Source organism: Papilio polytes, unplaced genomic scaffold, assembly GCF_000836215.1.
Source record: "Papilio polytes unplaced genomic scaffold, Ppol_1.0 DF824091.1, whole genome shotgun sequence".
NCBI classification, from domain to species: Eukaryota; Metazoa; Arthropoda; class Insecta; order Lepidoptera; family Papilionidae; genus Papilio; species Papilio polytes.
Window position 1 is genome coordinate 300450 of NW_013525113.1, and position 12310 is coordinate 312759.

A 12310-nucleotide genomic window follows, 5' to 3' on the forward strand; every position below is an offset into this window, starting at 1 on the left:
CGCTCTACGAGTAATAGTAACAGAATTAATATGTAGGTATATTTTTACCATATGTTTACATGCTTTTGTATCCCTAAGAAGAGTCGGCACAGTGCTGATTCTTAATATAATTCTCTTTCATAATCCATCCACTTATCTTAACTTTCGCATTTATTTTGCGTTTGTAATATTCTTCGTAAAATTTAGAATTTTCCACCAACTTTAGCCTTGTTTTTATGTGATCAAAAATATTAAACGCTTCTTGCAAAACTCGTTTCAAACGAGACTGTTAAATAGCAAAGTACGGTCGAAATAAACACAAGTTTTCACGTCATTTGAGAAAATCTTCACCGAGATGGCGGTCAAAGGTCGAGGCAGACTGCGTTCTGAAAAATAAAAACACCAAACCTTTTTATAAAGGATTTTCCATTTGGTAAAATAAGGTTTGATCATAAAACTACGAACATTTTAAAACAAAAGAAACTACTAACGTTTTTATACATTTATTTAGGTTCTGTGTCCAATGTGCCTTTTTATTTTGCATATAAACACAAATTGTTTAAACATAGGGTTGTTTAAAATCTATATATGTTATGTAATTTAGATCGAAATCCTTGTAGGCTTTTATATTGTTTTTTCCCGTATAATAGGAAGGATTTACAGCAGTACACGAGTACAAAGTAACAGAATAATTGAAGTGAACTTCTCAACGATGTCATTTTCTAACAACCTTGTTATGCTCAAATAAGAAAACGAGTTTCTTAAACTTGTAATGGAAAAAATACTGTATCCTTGTGGAAGATTTTATTAATATAACAATACATTCTTGTGTTTCGTAAATCACATAATATTTTACGGTCTTTATAAAAAAATACTTCTATTTAAATTGCAACAAAGACTTTACGTAACCTTTTTTTCTAGATTTTTTAAAGGAGGAACGTTAATTTTTCACACAAATCTATGCGAATCAAAACAAATGAAAGCGAAAGATTTGAAATGCGATGAAAGTAAAATGGGGAGATAAGATTAGAGCGTTTGATTTAATTCCATTAACTAGATCCCCGATGTGGGATACACTTTAACCGCAGCATTAGAGTTTACCAAATCGTACCTCGTAGCTATTTTGATTACTCTAATTCAATATAAAGCCAGCATTTTACTAATTGACACTGATTTTGTCAGCATTGATCCACTATTATTATTATTTACTTACAGAGTAGTTAGTTAGTTAATAGTAAAAATCTAAGAGAAATAGCTATATAGAAATAAATAAAAATTAACTGGGAACCAAGCTATCAAGCTACGATACTACTTGACCACCAAGATTTGTATCCAAACCTTTTGATTAACTGCAATTGAAGGCAAAGTACAAATGTTTAAGTAGATATTATTAACCTATACTAATATAAAGAGAAGAAAAATAATAACTCAAAAACTACTGGGTCGATTTCAAAAATTCTTTTACCATTAAAAAGTTACGTTATGAGTAAGATAGGCTATGTTTTTTTTTAATTTTACGCGGCCGAAGTCGCGAGCAATAGCTAGTATCACACATTTTCTATGATACTTCGTCATCCTAAATGTCTTTTGTGAATCTTTTTCTGACGGAAACGTATGTAATCTCATAGCAATTTGTCAACGAAGGATACGTTATCCTCTAATGCAACTCATAAATCTAGATCAAGCTATGTTACGCGGGTCACTTAACAAATTCGTTGTATTAAATATTTGACGTGGACATATTAATGGTCAGAAATTATCTAAATGACAGTCACTTTCTGAAGACTTTCATATAAATAAGCACTTTTGTACATATCGATTTTGATATTGTATTTCGTTCGTGACTGTACCAATCACTTAATATTTCTTATACTACAAAAAACGACAACCGCGTAATATTTATTAAATGTTTTCCTTGTACGGCATTCTTTCATTTACATTTTTGACATATCTTTGTTCAGTTTGTTAATAATCAATTAAGAAAATGAAAACAATACCGTCATAGGAATTAAATGACATTTTCATTGTTATAATAGTGTATTATTTTTTAATAAGGGTCAATTTCTTTTGACACAATAAATATTATTTTTCGACAATGATTTACGACGTGAGATCAAATACTAGATATTGCGGAGAGGATCGAAAATAAGCTTTCCGACAGCCGCCTCATTTATTACAGAAAATCTTTATAACTAGGGGATTTTTATATGGATATTATAAACAACATTACGTCGTCAGCCAATGATTTAGGAGCAATCTTTAATATGCTTTTATTAGTAGTTTAAAAACTAGATATAAATATCTACTTACTGTTTTGTAGTCTCGAATGGGAAAGCCCCTACATTTCCCGAATCAAAAACATAAACATATTAACAATATAAACTACAGTTAAATACCAAAATTAGCTGTACAGAGTAAATATTATCAAAGGTATTCCAGAACTAGAAGACACGAAGATAAAAACATCGAAACAACCAACCTTACGAATGCAATTTTATCCGAAATTATTTAGTTCCTCGAGGTTTTCGAACAAAGTTCCCCTATCCTTACTCACATCATTTATCAACAAGCTGGGATATGTAAAACCCTCGGGTGCGATAATGCGAACTGAATGCTAAAGAGATCACTATATTCCACATTCGCTAATATATCATTTTACTATCTATTCCAATTCCAACTCTATTATTAACTGCATATTTTATTGGCAATCATACTAATATTATAAATGTGAAATTTTAGATGGATGGATGTTTGTTAGAGTTTGTACCCTAAACGGCTGAACGGCACCAAATTATTACAAAAAATTTTGGTGTAGATGTAGATGATAGTCTTGAAGAACACTAGGCTACTCATTTATTTTAATTCCACGCGGACGGAGTCGCCGGCGGAAGCTAGTGTTAATGTTACTGGTCTATTAATATTACTATTTTTATATAAAGTACTATTTGGAACCAAGCTCCATATAGAAATACCTAAATGGCACAAAATACATTGTGAAGCAACGCCCTAAAGTTACAAAGATTTCGCGCGATGGCGCTGACTTGCAAAAATACACAGTGATCGCTTTCTTTATCTTATTTCAGGAATAACTACGCGACTGTACCCATTGTACTGACGAGGTGGAAAGTGATGAATGACGTCATCCGTCAACGCCTCACTGGAGGCTCGAGGAGTTAGAAAAGGTTTGATGTATCGAAGTGGTTTTCATTGTTGTATTGTGTTGGTGAGTGTACAGTAATCAACGCAATATTTGTATACTTAACTACACAAGTGTTTATGTAATCTTCAAAAATGCGGCGATTAATATTTTTACTACGTTTTTATTACCTTGTGTTGTTTTTGCGCTATAATCAAATTGCTTACTAAAAACTAATGAAGAATTTTAAACTGTCGTGGTTTTTACAAATATAATGTTTCAAATGTAAACCCGTATCTTACGAACATCAAATTCTGAAGAATTTATGTAAAAATAAAGAACATCTTTACCACAATACTTCTATGATGTAAAAATACAAAATTCAACAAAGGCCGCACTGTCGATGTTTTAGCAGACTCGTCTCGATTTCCCGAGCAGTGAATTTCAATCCTTTATTGCTTCGGTCTGCAGTCCGTTTGCTGGCATCCATTGAAACTGCGCCAGAAATAATAAAAAATGCGAATAAAGTGAGCCTTTATATTTCCATCTGTACAAATTCCCAAAATTTTAGACTTAATAAACCAATTAAATAACCTTTTCCATGTTCCTCCCTTGTCTATTAATTTATTGATAGACAAGGAAGGTAGTATGTAAGGTATACTTACTATCTTATCTTGCTAATATCATAAATGCGAAAATTTAGATGGATAGGATGGATGTTTTTCATAGTTTTTAGCCAAAACTGCCGAACGGATCTCTATGAAATTTGACATAAATGTAGAGGATAGTCTGGAAGAACACAAGCTATTTATATTTGATTTTTTTAAACTACACTTACGGCGTAGTGGGCGGAAGTTAGTTTTTAACATTTATAGGGCTTTATTAGAGTAGGCTACATTATTCTAAAAACAACAAACAAAATACTTGAATAGACTTAAATCTTCCGTAAAATTGGTGAAGATTGACGGGTGTTAATGAGTTGCGGGGGCTATTACTCATCGTTAAAGCAAATCTGGACGAGAAATTCTACCGAAATCTAAATTTTACGAACCACAGAAGATAATAATTTAGTACCAAAATAGGTTTATGGATGTAAACGTGATATAGGTCTAGGGCTCTAGGGCATCAAGAATACACTTGACACGCATCTCGATGCCATGACCTCTTACTTCAGCCTGTCAATCTTACATCAGCATTATTTCTGATCAACTTATATAAGGCATTAAATAATTTTCGGACCCTTCTGGGGTCCCAAACTGGTTGCCGCCATCGATAAAAATAGACGCTCGGTATGGCCGTAAAATAATTCGTTAGAAGCCGATTCTTACAATCGTCTTAACCAGCAATTATCATTTAACTACTTTATTAAGAATAAACATATTAAACGTATAGGTTACATAGCAATTAATATAATATAAGCTAAAGTGTATTTGTATAAAAAAATTAAATAACTACTTGTTAAGAAGAAACAATTTCAATACAATAGCTAACATAAAAGTTACGAGTTTAACTCTACCCATGAGACGAGTCCTTTCACAAACCGTAACAACTTACCTTAATAAATCAAGATTTTTGTCTTACAATACAAAAGGGTGAAAGAATAACAAAGTTAAGAAGGAATCTGTTATTTCCTCAAGGGGCCTTATTCTATAATTTATGCAGGGTCCTGTCCTATGCATAGTTAAGAGCACTGAGCATACAAGAACACATCCTTTGGCTAGTAAAATTCTCAGGGGTATTCTGGATTTATTTTCCGTCTGTTTTACATATAAGAAACACGTACAATAAACTGATTTGTGTGTTTTTATTTATTTGACAACTGTAACAGAACAAATTGCTGGTATCTTAGTGAAGCGATGGACGCTCAGTGGTTAAGTTCTTGACTTACAATGCCAATGCGATCGCACATATCTGCAAATAAAAACAAATATATGTGTGTGAAGGACCTAATTTAGGGGTGACTCAAAGCCCGCAGGACGTACTGTTTCATAGTATTCTATTCATACCATAAGTAAATAGTCAAATTAGATAAAAAGAACTAAACTAGACGACATGGAAAAGGCGTTTCGTTTCAGCTGAAAAAGTGGCAAGCAATCATCGTCTTTCAGAGATTGTCTTTGTCTAGAAAATATCCAGTCACGATATACATTAAACCTTACATGTATGTAATAATAAGAGCAGATGAACACCATTGACTCAACTATCGCCCAACTGTTGTGCGATTGTCTATTGTTTGGCAGCCAATTCATTTATTTAGTTGCACAATTAAAAGTCGAGTAGTATATCCGCCTCCATATAGGCTCATTGGAATCAAAACGAGACTAAACGATTGTGCGATAGTTTAGTCATAGATGTTCGCGCTCTAAAAAGGTATAACAAAGAGTAAAATAGGAACTATGTAATGACAACTATTCGATATGGCTTTCATTATGAAATACCTGACGCGCTCCGCCGCCGCTATGTAAGCCCGCCTTTACATCGAACATTGTTTACCTCATTACCGACAAATGCATCAAACATTCCTTTCCATGAGAGAAATTGTCGAAATGCTTTCATAATTTGTGAAATAACTGCTTCAATTTCTTGATAAGCGTAACATAAATAGTATACACTAAAGACGTTTCAAACGAAAGTTTGTGAAAGTTTTTCAGGAAGTCTTTTATTCGATTAGTATTTAAAAATCGTTGGCAATATATATTACTGAATGCGATTGTAAAAAACACCGTCGATATTCCTGAACTGAAATTAAACAGAAGCAGTGGCCGGAATACTAATGAGTTTCATTCCGTGACGGAATTTGCCGACAGGCGGCGCTCCAACACACGGGAATGTAACAGGGAAAAGGTTTCCCAAATTAAGTGTCTTAATTATACGATAAACTTGTCGGAAAAAGGATTGCATAATGAAATCAGTGTCCAATGAGTAATTAATATAATTAGACTACTTGAAGCCGAATATTGGAACGACTTTTAATGCAACAGCCTTTAATGATTGTATTAATTGTAATACGACTTGTTGAATTTTCCGTATTGTATTCATTACAGTTGTAAATAAATTTTATAATGCATCTTGAAAAATGTTCTTGTCGACTTCGCTTTCGATCCCGATATAGGTACGTCAGTATTAGGTTTCTAACGAGATCGCTATCATGAATATCAAAATGTCTGCTCAATACCTCGGCTGCAGATGTTTTATTACAAAAAAATTTACCGAACTCTCGTTAGTAGCAAGATGCAACTCTAGTCATTATTTCTAGAAGCTACCGCTAACCAAACACTAGCTACCACATTATCATAAATATATTTTAGCTATATACTACTACATATATGGTTATATTGTTCTTCCAAGAGTAATAAACATCGGGCCCTAACAAGGTACATGTACCTTTCAACTTTTTCTGTCATACCCAGAGAAAAGAAACATGGGATAAAAGATGAATTTTCAGACATATTACTGTAATAAAAATAGGTTTTCATATTTTTAATGTGTAAATAATATATTATTTTTCAAGTTCAGATTAAAAGGCGTATAAATGCCAAGTTATCTTTATAATAATCAAAAAGACGATGAAAAATAAAACTGCAGTGACAATCTAAAAGCAGAAACCTCGCTAATGATATTTCCATTTTCGCAATAAAATGTGTCATAAAACAGATAATAAAATACTGTAACGAGCGTAAACACACGAGCGCATTGTCGCCGCGACTGTACTGCGGCAGATTGCTTACGTTATACATTTGCTTTAAAATCATACTTCATACTAATATTATAAATGCGAAAGTTTAGATGGATGGATGGATGGATGAATAGATGATATGATGTTAGAGTTTGTAGCCTAAACGACTGAACGGATTTCGATGAAATTTGGTATAGACGTAGAGGATAGTCTGGAAGAACACATAGGCTACTCACTTTTGTTTTTTTTAATACATGCGGACAGAGTCGCGGGCGACAGCTAGCATCACTATAAAACTTTTATCAACTGCTTGTCTGCAATATTAACCCATTTGAAACCGCATCGAAATAATTAATATTCTTATTCAAAGATAATACCGTAACAATTAATATATCACTTGCATCGTTCGAAATAACTTATGATTTACCAACATTTATGTCAGAGTTTTCATGATTGTATTCTATTTGCTCGCTCATATACATTTATACGTCCCACTGATCAAATTAAAATCAGTATAAATAAATCTAACTGTCACAGAGTCAAATGAATCTCGAAAAATATTACACTCCGAATAGGAGACAGTGTAATTAATAAATAACAACACATTCGAGCGCTGCTGGGTGTTTGTAATTGAATAATGTGTACAGACAGACCGCACGCACTTTAATTGATGTATCACTTCACAGCTGCATACAAATAAAAATTTTGCAAAGATATTACTTCGTTCAAAATAATAATTTAATATATGGTGCTTTTTGAACTACTAATTGATAAATTGGTGCGTTGAAAAAATTTAGCAGCATAAAGTTAACCGAAAACACCAGTTTAGAAAGGGTTCGGAAGAAAAAAGTTAGGAATCTCTAATCCAGGGATAGTAAACCATTGGCATGCGCGCCATCTATGGCAAGTCTAATCCAACATTTCTTTAAACAAATAAACAAACGACTTTACAGCTTCCTTCTTTTGGGAACTCTGTTAAAAATTTTCACGTTGATACATAAAGATTGTCCATCCCTACTTTAGTCTTATAAAATGTGTATTTAGAATATTTGTAACATACGTGCAAAAATATCAATTATTTGTTATAGCGTATAATTAACAAATCTGGGTAATTCCCTTGTTTAACTACCCAGAAAAAACTACTTGTACAGCAATAAATCTAAACATAAGATGTAATTAATGTCTTCTATACACGTGATTTCGAGTCATGTATTTAATTGTTTATTACTTTGACTAACCTATCGCACCACTTTTGTGCGATTGTTGATTGTTTCGCAGCACATTCAATTGAAAATCTAATATTTTTTCTTAATCTAATGACTTTTCTTTTTATATGTGGCCCTTCCTTGATCTAGCCTGTATCATCGACTGTCGACACCGATGCGTGCAAGAAGGGTCACCAATTGACCCCAAATGAATATAACCTCTAATTCGTCATTAAACAATGTGATATACGCTGCAACAATCACGTACACCACGAGTCACGTATACACGGAATACTTCACGAATTATTAGTCAAAATAAATAAATTGTGTTTGCGATAAATGTAAGTTGGAAAAGTTTTATTAACTGAGCACTAACTTTTATTTATTGTAGGAATTAATTATGTAAAAAATTAGGAATCATTTTCATAAAGCCTATTAATGTCTTAAAGAAAAATATTGATGGAACAATATTTAGACAACCAAAAATATATGCTACGAAAATACAATCTTATGGGAGTTTGTACTTTCTTTTAAATCCAGCTGACCTGCACTATCCCAGAAGAAAATCCAGCAAGGCAACACTGAACTAAAACGTACTTTAACTGCTTCATATTAATGTAAGCAATGTCGATATCGACATATGGTCATCACTAGTGACGTCGAAGTAATGCTGATATCAAATTACCAACCGTTATCTTTTACTTACAGCTCAAACAATACAATATAAATATTTACAAATACAGTTGTATTTATTTTGTTATGGACTGAAAGTGTAATTATAAACATTAAATAAGGAAACCGAAGCTGTCCAGTTCCTTTAATACTACAATACTTAAAGTATATGTACAATAATTTACGCTCAGTTCCAACTGACAGTTTTAAGTCAATAGTTCGACTCTTCACTTCACACTGTCAGACCGGTTATAGAAGGCTTTACGTGCTAAATCACATCAGACATGTGTCACAAATACGGAATATGAACTAGGAATATTATTAAAAAACAACTAACTATTATTACAATTTATTGTAAAAATATGTTACACGAAGTCACGAAGTAAATATATGAAAGCATAAATAAATTACATTTACCAAATCCTATCAATCATAATGCAAAACAAAGAGAATTGCTAAAAATATATAAACAAATCGATAAAACCTGTCCGCTAATAATAGATCACAAACTTAGACCTTGAAGCCAATTTATTGAACTAGGATTATAAACAAAGCAGAGGTCCAAAGTTCACAATTAGTGGTGTACCAATACGTAAACGTATCGACAACGAAATCAGAATTTCTTTAACATAAAACAGTATTTATTAAAACTTGCTAACAATCGTTTAGGTAAAATTTATGACGTCTTACGTAAATCGTTTATTTTACTTTTATTTACGGCACATTGTTTTCTTTATATTTAAGGAAAAAATTTCAATGTCCAAGGATACAATACTAACACCATCACGTGATATAATTTTTATTAAATTTATTAACAATATGTTTTGTTTTTAATAAGCTTTTAAACATAAAAAGACGTAATTTATCTATTTAATGATAATGTGTTTATTTAATGATTGTTCAATTGATTCAATCTATATATATCTATACTATTAAAATAAAGCGTAAACACACACTTCTTTGTTGCCTAACATGTCAGCAATTACAGCATATTTTTGAATAGTTCTTTTTTTAATAATAATCCCTACACTTACGTCACGCTTTAGGCCATAATTTCACGCCATTAAATTTAGGGGTAAATATTTTGGATAAAAACCATAATGTGGGAAAGAGGCCACAAGTTGCCAACATCAAGGAAGCAAAATTGCCATGCTTTGTCATCATGTCATGTCTGTCATTTTAACATTTGCAATTGAATTTGACAAATGTAATCAATAAACCAATTTTCATAATTTCATGCGGATAAAGCCGCACGGGAACAGCTAGTATACAAAGACAAACCCTTATGACGCGCACGTTAAGTACAAATTTTTTACTGTACAATACAGAAAAATGTCAAATGCAACTGTGGTTAAATAATACGTTAGGAGTAAAATAGGTTAATTTAAATTTCCCCCATTTTATTCTAAACTGAAAGGGTAATTCAGATAAAAAAGTAAAGTATCGACAACATGAAATCACATCACTACCGATATCGGTCACGGCGGTTCTTGTTTTGTGGCGTGCATTATAAAACTACACGTCCTAAGAGTAACACGCATCCTAGGTGTTAGCGAAATTAATATAAATATGTTCAGTTTGGTGTGAGAATAAATATCGAATTATTATTTGTTTGGGTTTATTACAAGTGAAAATGACTACTCCGGCGATATTGATTCGTCAATTTGTGTGAGTTTATATTTTAATTTTTTATTTATTACTTTTCTTTTATTAAATAATTCAATGAATTCTAATTGCAGTTAATAATAAACCTATACAAATAAACTCTTAATATCAATGTAAATACTGTTATGTGTTTTAATGTTTTTTATGTTTTATTTACGTTTTGTATTGAATAATTATATGTTTATGAGCGATCAACAATTTACATACACGGGTTATGGTTTGCAGCCAACAATGCAGTTAATCGGGAATTTAATAACTTGGATAAAAACACATAGGAAACGAGTTCTGTCAGTTACTATAAGTTATTTATAGAGAGATATTCTTGATAAAAACAAAACAAACCGCTGACCCGGTTATGAAACAGTTACAAAAAATACGCAAAGTTTTTGCGTCGCCTTGTATGGCCTCAAGTCGACATGCTAATATTCTACACCACTAGTTATGTTCTACATTCTCTACACTAGACTATAGACACTTTCTTATTTGAAATATTAGATACGACAGAAATGTTTTCAACTTCCTGACAGGTCGAGAACCATAACGGAATAACCAGTTATCAACAGATTATAACCGTAGGTTTCTACTGTTAGCACATAGATAGGTCTATCCTAAAATAAGTTTCTCTACCACATCAAAAAACCTTCTATATACTGGTTATAATGGGTTAAAAACTACCACTAACTAATCCTTAGCATGAATTATCAATACCAATGATTCACCATTGTTAGATTCGTCCCATGATAGTAAAGGTCGAGGCAGGATATATGTTTATTTATTCACCGCACGGCAGGAGTAAGTCGAGAGCGTAGTTATCTAATCCCACCTAGTTAAGATAGTTTGATCAACATTTACTGACCACTTCCTGACGTGTGCGGTGGGTTTGGTTACTAATATACCAACTAGAATTTGTGTTACGTAATAGTATCTGGTATGTTTTTATTTTTAACTAAGTCCGACTGCGACTCCGTCCGCGAGTAATTAAAACAGAACGTAAGTAAGTAGCTTATGTGTTCTTCCAGATTATGCTCTACATCTATGCCAAATTTCAACGAGATCTGTCTAACTGTTTAGTCTACAAACTCTAACAAACATCCAGCCATCAAAATATCTGTGCCGCAAGATTTCGATTACAATTCTCCTTCAATTTACCGTTCTTTTAACGTAACTTTCTTGTTGAAAGTAATATATTTTTATAGACCGGATTGTAAACATGATAACAAATAAAATAACAATAACAAACACATAACTAACAACAGCTTCAGATTAATAATATCCGCGAATGACGCCCGAAATATGTGGTAATCAGTTGATCAAACCCGAGTCGTAGTTGTCGCATTAATTCAAGCGTAATGATATCTACGAGTATACTAATATTATAAAGAGGAAAGAGTTGTATTTCTGTATGTATTGTATAACTCAAAACCTACTGGGCTGATTTTAATAATTCTTTCGCCATTAAAGAGCTACATTGCTAAGTAAAATAGGCTGTTTTTCCCCTTTTTATTTCTCGTGGACGAAGTAGCGAGTAACAGCTAGTGTCTAATTGATTCGATTAAATAAATAACTATATGTGTATACAATTGTTTTGTTAACTTTGACCGTGAACTTGTGGGCACGACGCTCGGCACTCGTCGCCGGTACCTAGGTACGTCAGACTGTATTCTGCGACGCAGTCTCCGCTTGATTTGATTTACAAGTTTTAACTTATATTTACTACGCTTTTAGCAAAGCGAATAAAGTCGATATTCGCAAAATAAGTTTATCACGTCGTTGTGTAGTGATCATTAAATCAGGCTTTACGAAATGCGCAGTAGTTGAAGAATAAGAGAACGCGCACCTTTGACTAAACTGTCGCACAACTGTTTAGTCGCGCATTTATTCCTATGAGCTGATATGGAGGTGCGCCCACCACTCCATTTATAGTTTAAACAATTGAATTTGCTGCGAAACAATCGACAATCGCACAACAATTGTTCG